This window comes from Fukomys damarensis, unplaced genomic scaffold, assembly GCF_012274545.1.
Source record: "Fukomys damarensis isolate Sample0158 unplaced genomic scaffold, DMR_v1.0_HiC HiC_scaffold_38, whole genome shotgun sequence".
NCBI lineage: Eukaryota > Metazoa > Chordata > Mammalia > Rodentia > Bathyergidae > Fukomys > Fukomys damarensis.
The window spans coordinates 23,630,679-23,645,261 of record NW_022900950.1 but is presented as its reverse complement, the minus strand read 5'-3'; positions in this window follow the sequence as shown (position 1 = coordinate 23,645,261).

The window sequence follows — 14,583 nt, the reverse complement described above, 5'->3', positions numbered from 1 at the left end:
TGCTGGGTAAACCTCTTTAAATCTGGGTTCTACTTACTAATTCGATCTCATGTGCTCAGTATCATTTCTGAAGGAATCATAATGCCAACAGCATAAGGCTTTACGGATACCAGGAAAGAGCATTTATAAAGTACCTTATTCATGAATCCTGATGTCCTCTGCTCCTCCCACAGTGCTTGGCTCATTCCCATGCACAGGGACTTGCTCTGCTTTCAGACTTCCTCAGCTTATGCCTTTGTTTCTAAGCCATTCCTGTGATTGCTGACATGGTCTGAGGAAGGCCAATCCTGTCACCTAAGCTGCTTGTAGAGTTTTAGGAAAATAGGATTTAAAGAGGAGCAAGATGCTACTCATGTACCAGCTAAGATATTTGTGAGTAAAGAAAATGCACTGGTGCTAGATAATGACTTTTTCCTCATGAAGTCCTTGTGGTTAACAAAGTGAGGTTATTCCAGAGTTTACGTTTATTTTCTTCTGCATTTCTCTTGATATTCTCCTCCCCGCTTCCCCTTCCCCTTCTCCATCTACTGGATACATTTTCTACATTTTCAGAATGCACAGGAATAAAACCTTTAGCTTAAAGTCTTCCTTCTGAGAAAAATCTCCATTTTCTTTACAATTAAGTTTTGAATTCCTTACCATAGTAAGGGGTTCTTGTAACCTCATGATCTGAAAATTTCTTTCTTCTTTAGATGTGTCTCTCCCTACTCCAAGACATGAACATGTTGACTTTTGTCCCTTTCTGTAGCTCTTGCCTTTTCCTGCCTTGCTGCCTTTGCCTGGCCAGTTCCTAATTGCCCTCATTTCTCAGCTTGCATGGCTCTTCTGTGAGATTCTGGCTGAATTTACTTCCTTCCTCCCTCTCACCCAGTCGGAGTTTTGAGTTTTTCTGAAATCATTGCTTATCCCATCACATTCTCAGTACTCTATTAGAACTACCATTAGCCTCTCAACTTTACTTTCTGAAGGTTAAAGGTGGATTTATCCATTGTTAAAACTTGTTAGTAGTTCCAGCAATCTAGCGGATCCTTGACAAGTCTTTCTTGAACTGAGTACATGCATGAATTACTGTGACTGTTTACTATTTGTATAATGGCTTTGCCAGTGTTATACATGTTGCATCTCCCTTCAGTTTGAGGGGCTCCCTTCATTCTAAAAGTTGAGGAAAGATACAATAATAGTGTGATAGCATTATTCACACTGAACTTAACTTAAAAACATGTAGAATAGTTTATATTGTTAAATAAAAAAGGAAAATACAGAATAGCTTTCTTTCAGGTAAAAGGGGAGGAATATGAGAAAACGTGTGGCTGTCTACTCATTTGTGCAAAAGAAGTATACGAAGGATAAATATAAACCACAGAGATTGGTTACCACAGAGAGTAAGTGACAGCAGGGTAGACAGAGAGGTGAGGGGAAAGAGGAGAGCAGGAGTAGAGGAAGTGTCCCTTCTCTGAAAATAATTGTATGTTGCTTTGTTTCCTGTTACCACTGCAGTCTTTTACAAGCCTGCTCTCTGAAACAGGGAGACACTTAAAACCAGGATATGAGGGGGCCCAGAATGAAGTATAAAAGGTAAGAGCAGAGGCATAACCCTGAGTATTTAGACTGGGTGTTGTGAGGAACAGAGCAGAAAGAACTGTACACAAATTGGCAAGCTGGTTTGTGAATTCGCTGCCCATGGGGGTGTGGGTTATCCATCTGACACTGCTTCCTGGGTGTCCTCAGAGTGAGTGAAAAAGACAGACTGTGGAAGGGGAAAGCCTATAGCATTGGACTTAAATCAGAGATAGCAGTAGGAACACACAGCTTTAAATTTTTATGTCTTTATAGATACACAAGTGTGTACATACATAAGTACAGAAATAAAGGAGATGTGTGCATGCACATGTGCATGTGGATCAACACACAAAGCTTCCCCTCTTCCATGTGCTGAGGGCCAAGAGCAGATGTCCTAGTAGCAGTGAACATATGCAGAGACCAAGTTTGGGTTTCTCATGACATTCTCCAACAAGAGGAGCCAGTTGGTTATGTAGATCACACATGCATATGTTCTGTATTCCTTTTCTCTTGCTTTCTCCATCCTCAGTATTGCCCAGTGTATGAAAAAACATTTTTTGAGCTATAAACCATACCCAACTGCAAGGACTTTTACATTAAATATCAACATCAATAGTACTTTTACCTTCAGCACAAAAACACAGTATTTCAGTAGCAAAAGAAAGGGAAGAAGGGCTTCTGGGAAAAAAGTTGAGTCAAGACCAGGTCAGAAAGATACAACATAAGACCAGAACATCTTGCATTGTTGGAAGGCCACAGGTTCAAGAGACACAAAACCAAGGAGCTTTCACCAGCTATGTTGGGAAAAGCTGACCAACAAGGGAAGAAACAATAGCATTGGATTATAACCCATAGAATAAAGGTCCATGAACTCAGGCTGCTATAGAGGAATAGCCAAGTAAATAGAGAGGGATAGGTCTTCACTAGAGTACAATCTCACTGCATAAATAAGAGGGAATGAGAAAAATACAAATAACCATTAGCTAAACATCACAATAATCAGTATTGCAAAATCCACCAGTATTTCCTAGCATCAGCAGGAGAGAAAATATGAGGAGAAACATGATATCTGTGTAGTTTCAAAGTATTCCTTCAATATGGTTATTAATTATAAATGGACAGTATCACTTGGCAGCAGAGAAAGCTGGTAGACATCATCTTAGTGCTGGTAATTATGATCAGTAAGTTAAGGTGATGTCTACCAGGTTCTTAGACATTCCAGCATCATGTGTGTTGTGTTTTAGATCTAGAATGTCACCGAGTCTCATGTGTTCAGAAGTGGAACTTTTGGATCAAGAGGGCTCAATACTCATCAGTGGAGTCATCCATTGAGGAGGTTGTAGCTAAATGCATTTTTAGGAGGTGGGATCTGGTGGGAAGATGCAGGTCACTAGGGCTTGACCTGGAAGGATCTGCCTCCCTCCCTGCTTCTCCTTTCCCTGAGTCCTGGCTGTCACAGGGTGAGCCCCTTTCCTCTACCATGCCCTTCTGCCTTTGAGTCAACCAACCGTGGATTGAATCCTCTAAAAACTGTGAGCCAAAATAAATCTCTTTGAAGTTGTGAGTGCCTGATATTTTGTCCCAGTGACCGAAAAGTTACTAACATAATATACCACCACAAGCACCACTTCTATGGTTTTGACAAGAACATACAGCCTTGATTTAATCATGAGAAAGCATCAGACAAGCCAGATTGAAAACCATCCTAGAAAGTAACTTACCAGTATGCTTCAAAAGTGCCAAGGTCCTGAGAGACAGGGGAGCTGTCACAGGTTGAAGGACATGAAATAGCTAAATGTGATGTGGAATTCCAGACTGGATCCTAGAACAGGAAAAGAGAGTCAACAAAGTCTGAATGTTGACTGTATGTTAACACTGTTATGCTAATGTTAATTCCTGATTTTGATCTTCTATAATCATATAAGATATTATATAAGTAAAGAGAAGGTGTGGAGTCACTGTACTATTTTTTCAACTTTTCTATTAGCCTGGAATTGCTTAAAATACATTTTTATTATTTAGAAAGGAACTAAAATATACATGCTTTAGGTTCACTTAAAAACAAATACAAATAGGATAAATTTATTGAATTATTGACTGCCTTTTAATTTTTCTAAATTGGTGCTCACTTTGGCAGCACATATATTAATTTTTCTAAATTGGGAATTTTTTTTTTGGTACCGGGGATTGAACTTGGGCCCTTGCACTTTCGAGGCAGGTAGTGGAACCACTGAGCCAAATCCCCAGCCTGGGAATGTATTTTTAATTCTTAACTACTAAGAAAATAGAAAAAGAACAGAAGAAAAATATGAGAAAATGAAAATATGGAAACAAAGTTTTTGTAAATAGGGAAGGGTAGAGGGGTAAAGAGAGGGCAGAGGTATGGGGAAAACATGAGAACCAAGACCTGTCATATAAAGGCACAAGACCCCAGTGATGAATGTAACCGTACTGTATACCTAAAATGTACCAACAAACTCAATGATAAAAAAGAAAATGAACAGAATAGAAAGAGAAAAATAATATTAAAAGAGGCAAAAGAAAAATCACATCTTCTTTATCCAGTTTCCAACTGGTGGGCAAATGGGCTGTTTCTAAGTTTTAGCTATTACAAACTGTGCTGCTATAAACATAGGTGTGCATATATCACTGTGATATGATTCTTTTAATTCTTTTGGAAAGATACCCAGAAGAAGGTTGGCTGGGTCAAATGGAACCGCTAGTCCCAACTCTTTGAGGTATCTATATTGATTTCCATAGTGGTTGCACCAGTCTGCACTCCCACCAACAATGGAGAAAGGTTCCTTTCTCCCACAACCCCACCAACATTTGTTATTGTTTGATTTCTTGATAGCAGCCATTCTTTGTGGAGTGAGGTGGAATCTCAGTGTTGTTTTCATTTTCATCTTTCAAAAGGCCAGTTATGTGGAACAGTTTTTCATATATTTACTTGCTGCTTTGACTTCTTTGTCTGATAAATGTCTGTTCATTTCAGATGCCCATTTTTGAATCAGGTCTTTATATTGTGGTGGGCTGATTGTTTTGAGTTCTTTACATATTCTAGATAATATTCCTTTGTCTGAGGAGCCACTGGTTAAAATTTTCTCCCACATTGTGGGTTGTCTCTTAGTTCTGTTGATGGTTTCTTTTGCAGTGCAGAATCTTTTGAATAAGATGAGATCCCAGTTGTTGATTCTTTCTGATAGTTCCTGTGCTACTGAAGATTTGTTCATAAAATCTTTTCCTATGCCAAAGAAAATCAGACAAGAAATTGGGAGGACAAATGGGAATTTAAGATGCTCTTCCTGTCTTTTTATTAGAGACATCCCTTCATTCCAAGTTTCTAGAAGCTTTTATTATGCATAAATATTTAATTTTATTAAGTGAATCTTCTATGTCTGAAATGATTATTTAATTTTTTGCCATAATGCTTTTCATTTTTGAATTATAATTAGGAAAATTTCCCTCCTTCCAGGTTACTGAAGAAGTTATACTTTCTTTTCTGATTACATGGTGTTGCGACTTGTATCTAGATGTCTTCCCAAAGCATCATGCAGTCTTTTTCAGAGGCTAAATCTGAAATGTGTGATACTGGGATTAAGGGCATATGATTACTTAACCATTCCACACGAGTGATTGGTTTGGCACTGCCCTAATCCAGGTAGTTTGGGTAGAATAAAAGGGATAGAAAGATGTTGTTAAGGTCCCTTATTGCTTTAGCTGTCTTCCACTGCTGTGAACTGTTTCTCCTCTTCCATCCATCGTACCTTGAAGCCAGCCAATTATGGACTGAAACCTCTATGAACTGTAAGCCAAATAAACTTTTCCCCCTTTAACCTTGAGTGTTGGATATTTTGTCTCAGCAATGAGAGAAAAGTAATTAACACACATAGTCTCATTATTATAAAGTTCCAACCACTTTGGAAATGGGCACCTCCTTAAGGCACACTCATCTTGCACGTGCATGTGCGTCTGTGTCTGTGCCTGCTGTTTGGTTACATCAGTCCATCTGCTCCTGTGCCCAGGTTACACTTCCAGCTGTACTATGTTTTCATGTCTGGTAATCTTTGCCCTGTGCCTCTTGATTTTCAGAATTAACTTAGTTTGCATGTTTATTATTTTCTTGATTATTTTGTATTCTAAGTGCAGTGTTTGGGGAGAAAACGTGATACAGTGGTATCTTGCTTCATAAACTTAATTTTTTTATGATTTTGGAAAAGACCACCACATTTGTATTGTCACCTGATGTAGAGTTTGCAAACAAAACCAAAAATTTGCCAAATGCTTTCATTTGCAAACCAAATTGTTTGCAAATAAAAGCATTCATGAACTGAGGTACCACTGTATTATTTTGCTCTTTTTTGGTACTGGGGATTGAACTCAGGACCTTGTGCTTCCAAGGCAGGCATGGATGCTACTGAGCTAAATCTCCAGCCCTGCACTGTGTTATTTTGTGGGAAGGAGCTTGGCTATGTGATAAATGATTTTTTAAAAATTTTGTGATAGGCTCTCACTAAGTCACCCAGTTGCTGCGGGATCAAACTTGCAATCCTCCTGCCTCAGTGTCCCAGAGTACTAGGATTAGAGTTGTGCACCACTACACCTGGTCAAAACTTTTTTTAAATTTATTGGTGCTTTTATCATTCAACTACATTCTTGTGTGTATCAATAAGTTTTTCCTTTATACTCTTCAGTGGTGTATTATCTCCTCACTTGTTGATGAATATTTGAGCTGTCCCTAGTTTGGAGCTCATGTGAATAAGCCTGCTGAGATATGTGTGTATAAGCCTTTGTGGCAGTGTGTGTTCATGTATCTTGGGTAGACCTAGAAGTGAACATGCTAAATTTCAGAGCAGGACCATGTTTAACTCAGATTGTCACATAGTTTTCTAAAGTGGCTGTACCACTTTCTAGTCCCAGCAGTGATGTATGAAGCTTGTAATTGCGCTGCTTGCTTATCAAAGGTGATATTGCTGTTTTCTTTAGTTGTATGTGTCAGAGTTAGCATTTCCCCTAATATTTTCATAATGAAAAATCTCAAATGCATAAGATAATTGAAAGCATAGATTGGTGAATGTCAAGACATTGGAACAGTGTTCAAAGTTACTGTTTTTCTATATTTACTTTATTGCCCAACTGTCCACCCATCCTTCTCTCAGCCACCCCTGTCTTATTTTCTGCTACATCTTCTAGTTAGTTGTGGACAATAGAAGCGTTATCCCTACACACCTCAGTATGCTCACATTAGCTGAGTGCAGTTTGCTTTGGGTGGTTGGGGTGATGGTTTTTAAGAATACTCACTTGTTAGTTTAGACACTATTCTTGGTTTTGGTTTGTCACTGTTTGAATCCCTGACTGGACACCATAGAGGTGATGTTATGTCCTCTCAGTGCCTCTTATCTGGAGACACCCAGTGGTGATCTGCATTTCACCATTTCACCAGAGGTGTTCATTTTGATCACTGAAGTTGTCTGTTTGGTTACTCTCTTTTTTCCTTTGTAGATAATAATCTGTGGAAAGATTAACCTTAAGAGCAGATGAATATTCTCTTCTTTATTCCCTACTTTTAACACCTGTTGCATCTTGCTCAATCTCCAATTTACCACCTTGTCTGTGTCTGTCACTTAGAAGTCCCCTGGGAGTACAAATCTTCTCTTTTGGTCTGTCTGTCTGTCTAAGTCACTTTCTCATTTCTGGGATTCAATACCTGCCAACAAATTGAAGAAAGAAAGGTTTTTTGGCTCATAGTCAACTGATTCCAAGGTGAGATGACATGGCAGAGGGGTGTGGCCAAGGAGAGCTGCTGCTGGCATGGCGGACAGGAAGCACAGACTCAAAGGAGGACCCAGGAAGGGAGATGCAGCTTTGCAGGCCCCGATGCAGTGACCCACCTCTTTCAACTAGATCCTGTCTTCTGATGACAAGTCAGCCAGTTGACTTCCAAATATACAGGAAGCTCTTGGGAGCCATCTAGCTATAAACACTATCTGTCCATCTATCCATCTATTTTTATTATATGATTGATACATTACTATTTTGTTCAATGGGTTATAGTTCCTTTCATACTGAGTTTGCTTATTTTGTCACTGAAAATTTTCAGATTTGATTGGTAGAAAATAATTCAGGCTCTTTGCCCTCCCCTCTCACCCAGCCACCTTCTTCACCTCTTTCTCCATTCTCTCTTATTTCTTTCTTATAACTTTTAGAGAGAAAATTCACATACCACAAAATCCAATTCTTTACTTTGTGGTACAAGAGGTCCTAGGTTCATCTTGTACTTTCTGTACCTGAGCCTTGGCACAAACTATTTCTCTAAGGATCCCTGGTTCCTTTTAGTGGACGATATTAAGAAACAAAGATCTGGGTAAAAAGCAAGAGTGTTCCTTGCTATTGGGATGCATTTCTTCTAGGTCCCTTCAATTGATAGAAGAAAATATTGCAAAGAGCTTAGGATTTATGTGCCATTCTTTTATTCCCTTGATTACTCCTCTCTCTCTCTCTCTTTTTTTTTGAATTGGGGATTAAATTCAGGACCTTGCACTTGTGAGGCAGGTGGCAGCACCCCTGAGCTAATCCCCAGCTCTCCCTTGATTATTTTTTAATATTTTAAAAATGGTATCATATTAACTATACTGTTTGTACTTGACTTTTCCTATAATAATATGATGGGGAAACATTCCCTAGAAGTTTGTAGAACTTTTTCTCATTCTCTTCTCAGATTTATAGTTTTCCAGTATGTGAACTCACTGTAGATTCAATCACTCTCCTGTGTGTGGATATTAAATTATTTTTCACTGTTTTGCAGTTGTTAATAATGATGCTATCTATTTCTTTGTATAAATATATTTTATATTACTAGATGTATTAATAATAAATATCTAAGACTTGATTTTAGCTATTTCTTCATAAGACATCATCAGAGATCCTCATTAGTGGCTTTGCTGACCAATCTGTTCCACCTTACTTTATCTCTTATATCCTCTCTGGTGGGAGTGGTAGAGTAGTCCAGATGCATCTGGCTAAGAGCAGGAGGAAGGTGTGGAGTGGTAACTGCTGAAGGGTGAAGAGTGCTGTGGGTTCTCCTTACACACATGCACAGGGCTTTTGTGTGCCCAGCTGGAGGCCTTTGGTTGTCCATATTTGCAAGTGACACCCATGCCTGTGCCCCAGGGTAGGGCACGTGGCACAGGGCCTTGAAGATGTCTGCTTCAGCTCCTGCACTGAGCATGTGGGCCAGTGCCACCATTATGGGGCTGTCAGCACTGTGCTGCCACTAGATTCAGGTTGCTGGTACTTTCCCACATGCTTGCCTTGACTACACCATCTTTTCTTTAACAAATAATAAACGCTGCCATGCAGTTTCAGTAGTAATCCTAAAAAGAAGCAGCTAGTAAATGCATTCCAGTTTAACCTTTGAGCTCCAGTTTTTGCTGCCATCCTTTATCCCTAGGTTCTTACCAGCCCTGTGTCTGTGTCTGTGGTACCAGCCACCCCATGATGCACGATGAGCATGAGCAAGAACTTTGCTAAGCATGAACATGTATGACCACGTTTGTCCTTACAGCCTCCAGCAATGCAGTACATGTCAGATGCAGGACACCCTGCCCAGAGATGCTGCGAGCCTCTCTCCAGGCCACATGGTCTCTCAGAAGTCTGGCTGGTGCTTCTGCAGCACAATCCCAGTAGCACAAGCAGGGAGATGTCTGCAGCGGCTTGTATTCCCTCTGCCATATTTTGTGGCAGATCTAGAGATCTCTTGGGACCGCATAGATTATCCTGCTAATTTCTGATATAGAGAAGAATAGTATATCAACTGCACTAGAAGTCATAAAGTACTGCATGAGTGTGTGTATATGTAATTTTTTTTTAAAGAATGGAAATACTGTTTTAAAACAAAATTTAAAAAGACATCTTAGACTATCTTCTTTTGGCAGTTAACCAATTTTTTCAAATTTAAAATAATACACACTTTAAATGCCTGCATTTTTCTTGAAAATACGCTTGGGCTTGTTGCTTACTCTGAATTTAAAAAAAATATATATCTGTTCACAAGAGGGATGCTTATCTGGCTTCTGCTGTTATATAACCTTATCTGGCTGAAACAGGGCTGAAAATAAGAAGAGTAATGTTTCTGAACTCCAGGATTTCAGGCTGGTGAATATTTGTCTTTTTGAAAAATGAATTATTAAAAAAAAATGCCAACATCTCCCAAGGAGGGGAGAGCAGAGAAGAATCAGTGCTGCTGCTCTCCACTGGCTGGATAGTTCTTTCAGCCTCTCAGACGGTGGGTCAGAGAGTTTGCTCCTGGTATCTGAAGCAGTTCTTCAGGAACCCCAGAGCCATAAAGACTGGCTTCTCACTGAGAAGGCTATGATCTTGGACTGGCCTATCTTTGCCCAGTCATTGTGTGTTTATTATCATTGTTTGTAATAATACTGTGTTTGTATGCAGCCTTCACATAAGTGGTCACATCTGATTTTCCCATTGACCCTGGAATGAGGGATGCTATTACCTCCACTGTCTGTTAGAAACCAAGGGTTTCTAATAAGAAACCAAAGGTTTCTTGCTGGGGTTCCAGAGTAGTGGTGAGGTGGAGCTGGGAAGAGAGAACTGGCTGAACTGCTAGCGCCATGGTCACTGGGCCCCACAGGCAGGACAGCCTCCAGGACTCCAGCAATAGCAGTGACTATCTAGCTGTGTCTGCAGGACAGAATGACAATGTTACAATTGCTTCTTCCTTTCACAGGGGCACCTGCCATACAGACCCTTTGAGACCACTTTTGCCCTCCTCTGCACATTTCTCTTTAGTGGACAACTCTGCTAAATGATTTTTGGATTTGTAATTTTATTTATTAGTATATGTTTGCCATACATAATGATCACATTCATCATAGAGAATTTGTGTCTTTTTTTCCCATTTCCTCCCACCCCTTTCCCTCTTTCCCCCTTCCTCCTTTCCGATTCTCTCTCCTCCCTTTAATCCTTCATCCTCTACCCATTTACAAAAATCTTTGTTTCCACTTTTTCCTTCTATTATTATTTTAAAATCCTTTCTGCCTTCCTTCCCTCCCTCTCCCCCCATTTGTATTGAACATGTTCCCCTTCACATTTGAACGTGTTCTTCCTACTTCCTAATGTCTGTCCTCCGTTATGTTCCCAATCCTTTGGCTTTCTCACACAAGAGAAATAATGTAATATTTAAACTTTTGCATGTGATATATTTCACTTAAAATTATGGTCTTGAGGTATACCCATTTACCTAAAAATATCTCAAATGTATCCTTTTTTATGACAGAGTAGCACTCCACTGTATATAAATATCACATTTTATAGTTTCAAATTGAGAATTCTTATACCTGCTGCCATGTGTCTGTTGCCTAGGATGGCTTTTGCTATTCTAGGTCTCTTATGGTTCCAAATGAATTTTTGGATTCTTCTTTCTAGCTCTGTAAAATATAGTGTTGGAATTTCAATAGGCATTGCATTGAATCTGTATAGCAGTTTTGGTAGTATGGCCATTTTCACTATGTTGATTCTTCCTACCTAAGAGCAGGGATATATTTCCATTTTTTTATATGCTCTTCAATTTCTTTTTTCAGAGTACTGTAGTTTTCAATGTAGAGATCTTTCGCTTCTTTTGTTAGATTTATTCCTAGATACTTCATTTTTTTGGATGCTATTGTAAAAGGAATTTACCCTTATTTCTCTCTCAGTGAGTCTCTTATTTGTGTATAAGAAGGCTATTGATTTTTGGGTGCTGACCTTGTATCCAGCTACTCTACTGAATCTTTCAATTAAGTCTAGAAGTCTTTTGGTGGAGTTTTTTTTGAGTTTTCAATGTAGAGTATAATATCATCAGCAAATAATGACAGTTTAACTTCGTCCTTTCCTATCTTTATTGCTTTAATTTCTTTCTCTTGTCTAATTGCTGTGGCTAATGTTTCAAAGCCACTGTGATATAAACAGCATGGTGCTGGCAAAGAAACAGGCCTGAGGGTCAGTGGAACACATTGGAAGACACAAAAACAAATCCAGATGTGCTCAGCTACCTCATCTTTGACAAAGGAACTGACCATCCTCAGTGGAGGAAAGATAGCCTCTTTAATAAATGGTATTGGAAAAACTGGATTTCAACCTGCCACAGATTAAAGCTGGCCCCTTTCACCATGCACTAGATTAAAATCCAAGTGGATTAAAGATCTAAATATTAAAACAGAAACATTAAACTTGCTGGAAGCTAAGTTAGGAAGAACTCTGGAAGACATTGGCATAGGCAGAGACTTTCTGAACAAATCCTCAGTAGCATGGGAACTAGCAGAAAGAATCAACAACTGGGATCTAATCTTATTCAAAAGCTTCTGTACTGCAAAAGAAACCATCAGCAGAACTAAGAGACAACCTACACTGTGGGAAAAAATTTTTACTAGCTGCTCCTCAGACAAAGGACTATTATCTAGAATATATAAAAGAACTCAAAACAATCAGCCCCCCCAAATATAAAGACCCAATTCAAAAATGTGCATCTGAAATGAACAGACATTTCTCAGACAAAGAAGTAAAAGCAGAAAGTAAATATAAGAGAAAATGCTCCACATCACTGGTCATTCGAGAGATGCAGATGAAAACAATACTGAGGTTCCACCTTACCCCACAAAGAATGCCTGCTATCAAGAAATCACACAATAACAAACGGTGGGGTTGTGCGGAGAAAGGAACCCTTCTCCATTGTTGGAGGGAGTGCAGACTGGTGCAACCACTGTAGAAATCAATATGGAGATACCTCAAAGAGCTTGGACTGGAGGTTCCATTTGACCCAGCCATCCCTCCCCTGGGTATCTTTCCAAATTAATTAAAAGAATCATACCACAGTGATATATGCACACCCATGTTTTAGCGGCACAGTTTGTAATAGCTAAATCTTGGAAACAGCCCATTTTCCCATCAGTTGGAAACTGGATAAAGAAGATGTGGTTTTTCTATATAATGGAATATTACTCAGCCATAAAGAATGAGAAAATAGATTCATTCATAGGAAAATGGATACATATTGAAAATATACGCCTGAGTGAAATAAATAAGGCATACATGTATAAATACCGAATAGTTTCTCTGGTGTGAATAAACTGCAATAATACATAAGATCCTAATAAGATTATTGACATTGTGAAATGGGAAGAAAGGGGCTAAAGGTATAGGGAAGGTGAGATAGATAGCGGAAGGGTAATAAGGGAAAAGAAAAAATGTGAGATAATGAAAAATGGAAATAAAGTACTTGCAGATGGGGAGGGGAGGAGGGGGTGAAGGGAGGGAAGGGATAAGAGGGAAAAATGAGAACCAAGACCTGTCATGTAAAGGTACAAGATCCCAACAATGAATGTAACTGTTCTGTATCCCTAAAATGTACCAATAAACTCAATTAAAGCTGAGAAAAAATATCACATTTTCTTTATCTATTCACCCATTGTTGGGCATATGGGCTGTGGATTTTTTATTAGTACAAGTTTGCAACACATCATAAATATATTGATTATGGGGAGTTGTTTGAAACCCTGCTTTGGCAAGTTCTGGAAGACAAACTAGGAATCACAGATGAACATTGAACCACTTACTATGAAGAGTGTCCATGCCACAGCCTGCAGGAAAATGTTAACAATGCTGCAGGCAAGGATTTATGTTGCATCTCCTTTAGGAAGACCCTGTCATTGCCCTGTTCTGAATTCTCAAGCTGGTAAGATCTCTCTTGCATCAGTGTGTAAGCTTTAGCATTTCACGTATCTCCTGCATGAAGGAAAATGGTGCATGTGAACTCATTTGGACACAATATATATAACAAAGAAAAAATAAGCATGAAGAGAGGTGCCCAAGCATCGGAACTTGCAGAAAGGGTGCTGAGAGTCCTGGAACAGGGGAATCCTTTATGCTTAAAGGTGGGTATTCATTGTGACCCCAGGCTGTACCTTCACAGGCTCCACTTTCCTGCTATTGGTAGGGCTGGCTGGTTCTCAGCATCCAGAATCAATGCTGGATCATCGGCTCTAAATCCTGACAGTTTGAAAATGTTAATATGGGGCATTCCTTTTTTCAATCCCTCATAAAAGTAGGACATTTTTGAGGGCCAATCATCCCAGTGTTTAGCCTAGAATTCGTGTCCACAGGAGCCCCTGGCCTGGGCACTTCATCTTCTCAAAGACTTTATTGTGCAATAAAATGAGGCAAGACAAAGGACCTTATTTCACTGGGATTGGAACAGCACCGTGCCCTTGTCTTGTTTCCTGGTATTGCCAAATCTGAGGGTCCCCAAGCCATTGACCATGTCCAATAGACCTGGTTGATTTGTGTCATGAAGAGGGAAATTTATTATTTGAATTGTTAAGAGCACAAGTATACTAGTACACCTTTCACAAGTCTTGACCCTAGTGTGGATCACATCCCTATCTTTAACAGTAGCTTTATTTTCCATCAGTTTGCTCCTCCAACAAGAAAATTTTCAGCAGTGGCTGGGACACTACCAGTCACCTAATGATGGGATGAAGAGAAGCTGAAGACAAGATGTCCTGAACAGCAACCAGACCACAGAGTCCATCTCAGTAGAGTGCTGGGGAGCTGCCTAGTGCTCAATGTCAGCCAGGCTTTTCAAGACAGATCAGAGCATTATCCAGTTCCTTCTACCTCTGTAAGTCTTTTTTTTTTTTTTATTGAGTTTATTGGTACATTTAGGGATACAGTACAGTTACATTCATTGTTGGGATCATGTACCTTTACATGGCAAGTCTTGATTCTCATTTTTTTCCCCTTACCTCTGCCCTCCTTCACCCCCTCCTCCCCTCCCCATCTACAAACACTTTATTTTCATCTTTTCATTCTCTCACATTTTTTTCTTTTCCCTTTTTGTTCTTCCCCTACGTATCACACCTTCCCTACACCTTTAGCTCCTTTCCTCCCATTTCTAAATGTCAGTAATCTTATTAGAATCTTATGCATTGTTGCAGAATATTCACACCAGGGAAGCTATTTGGTATTTAC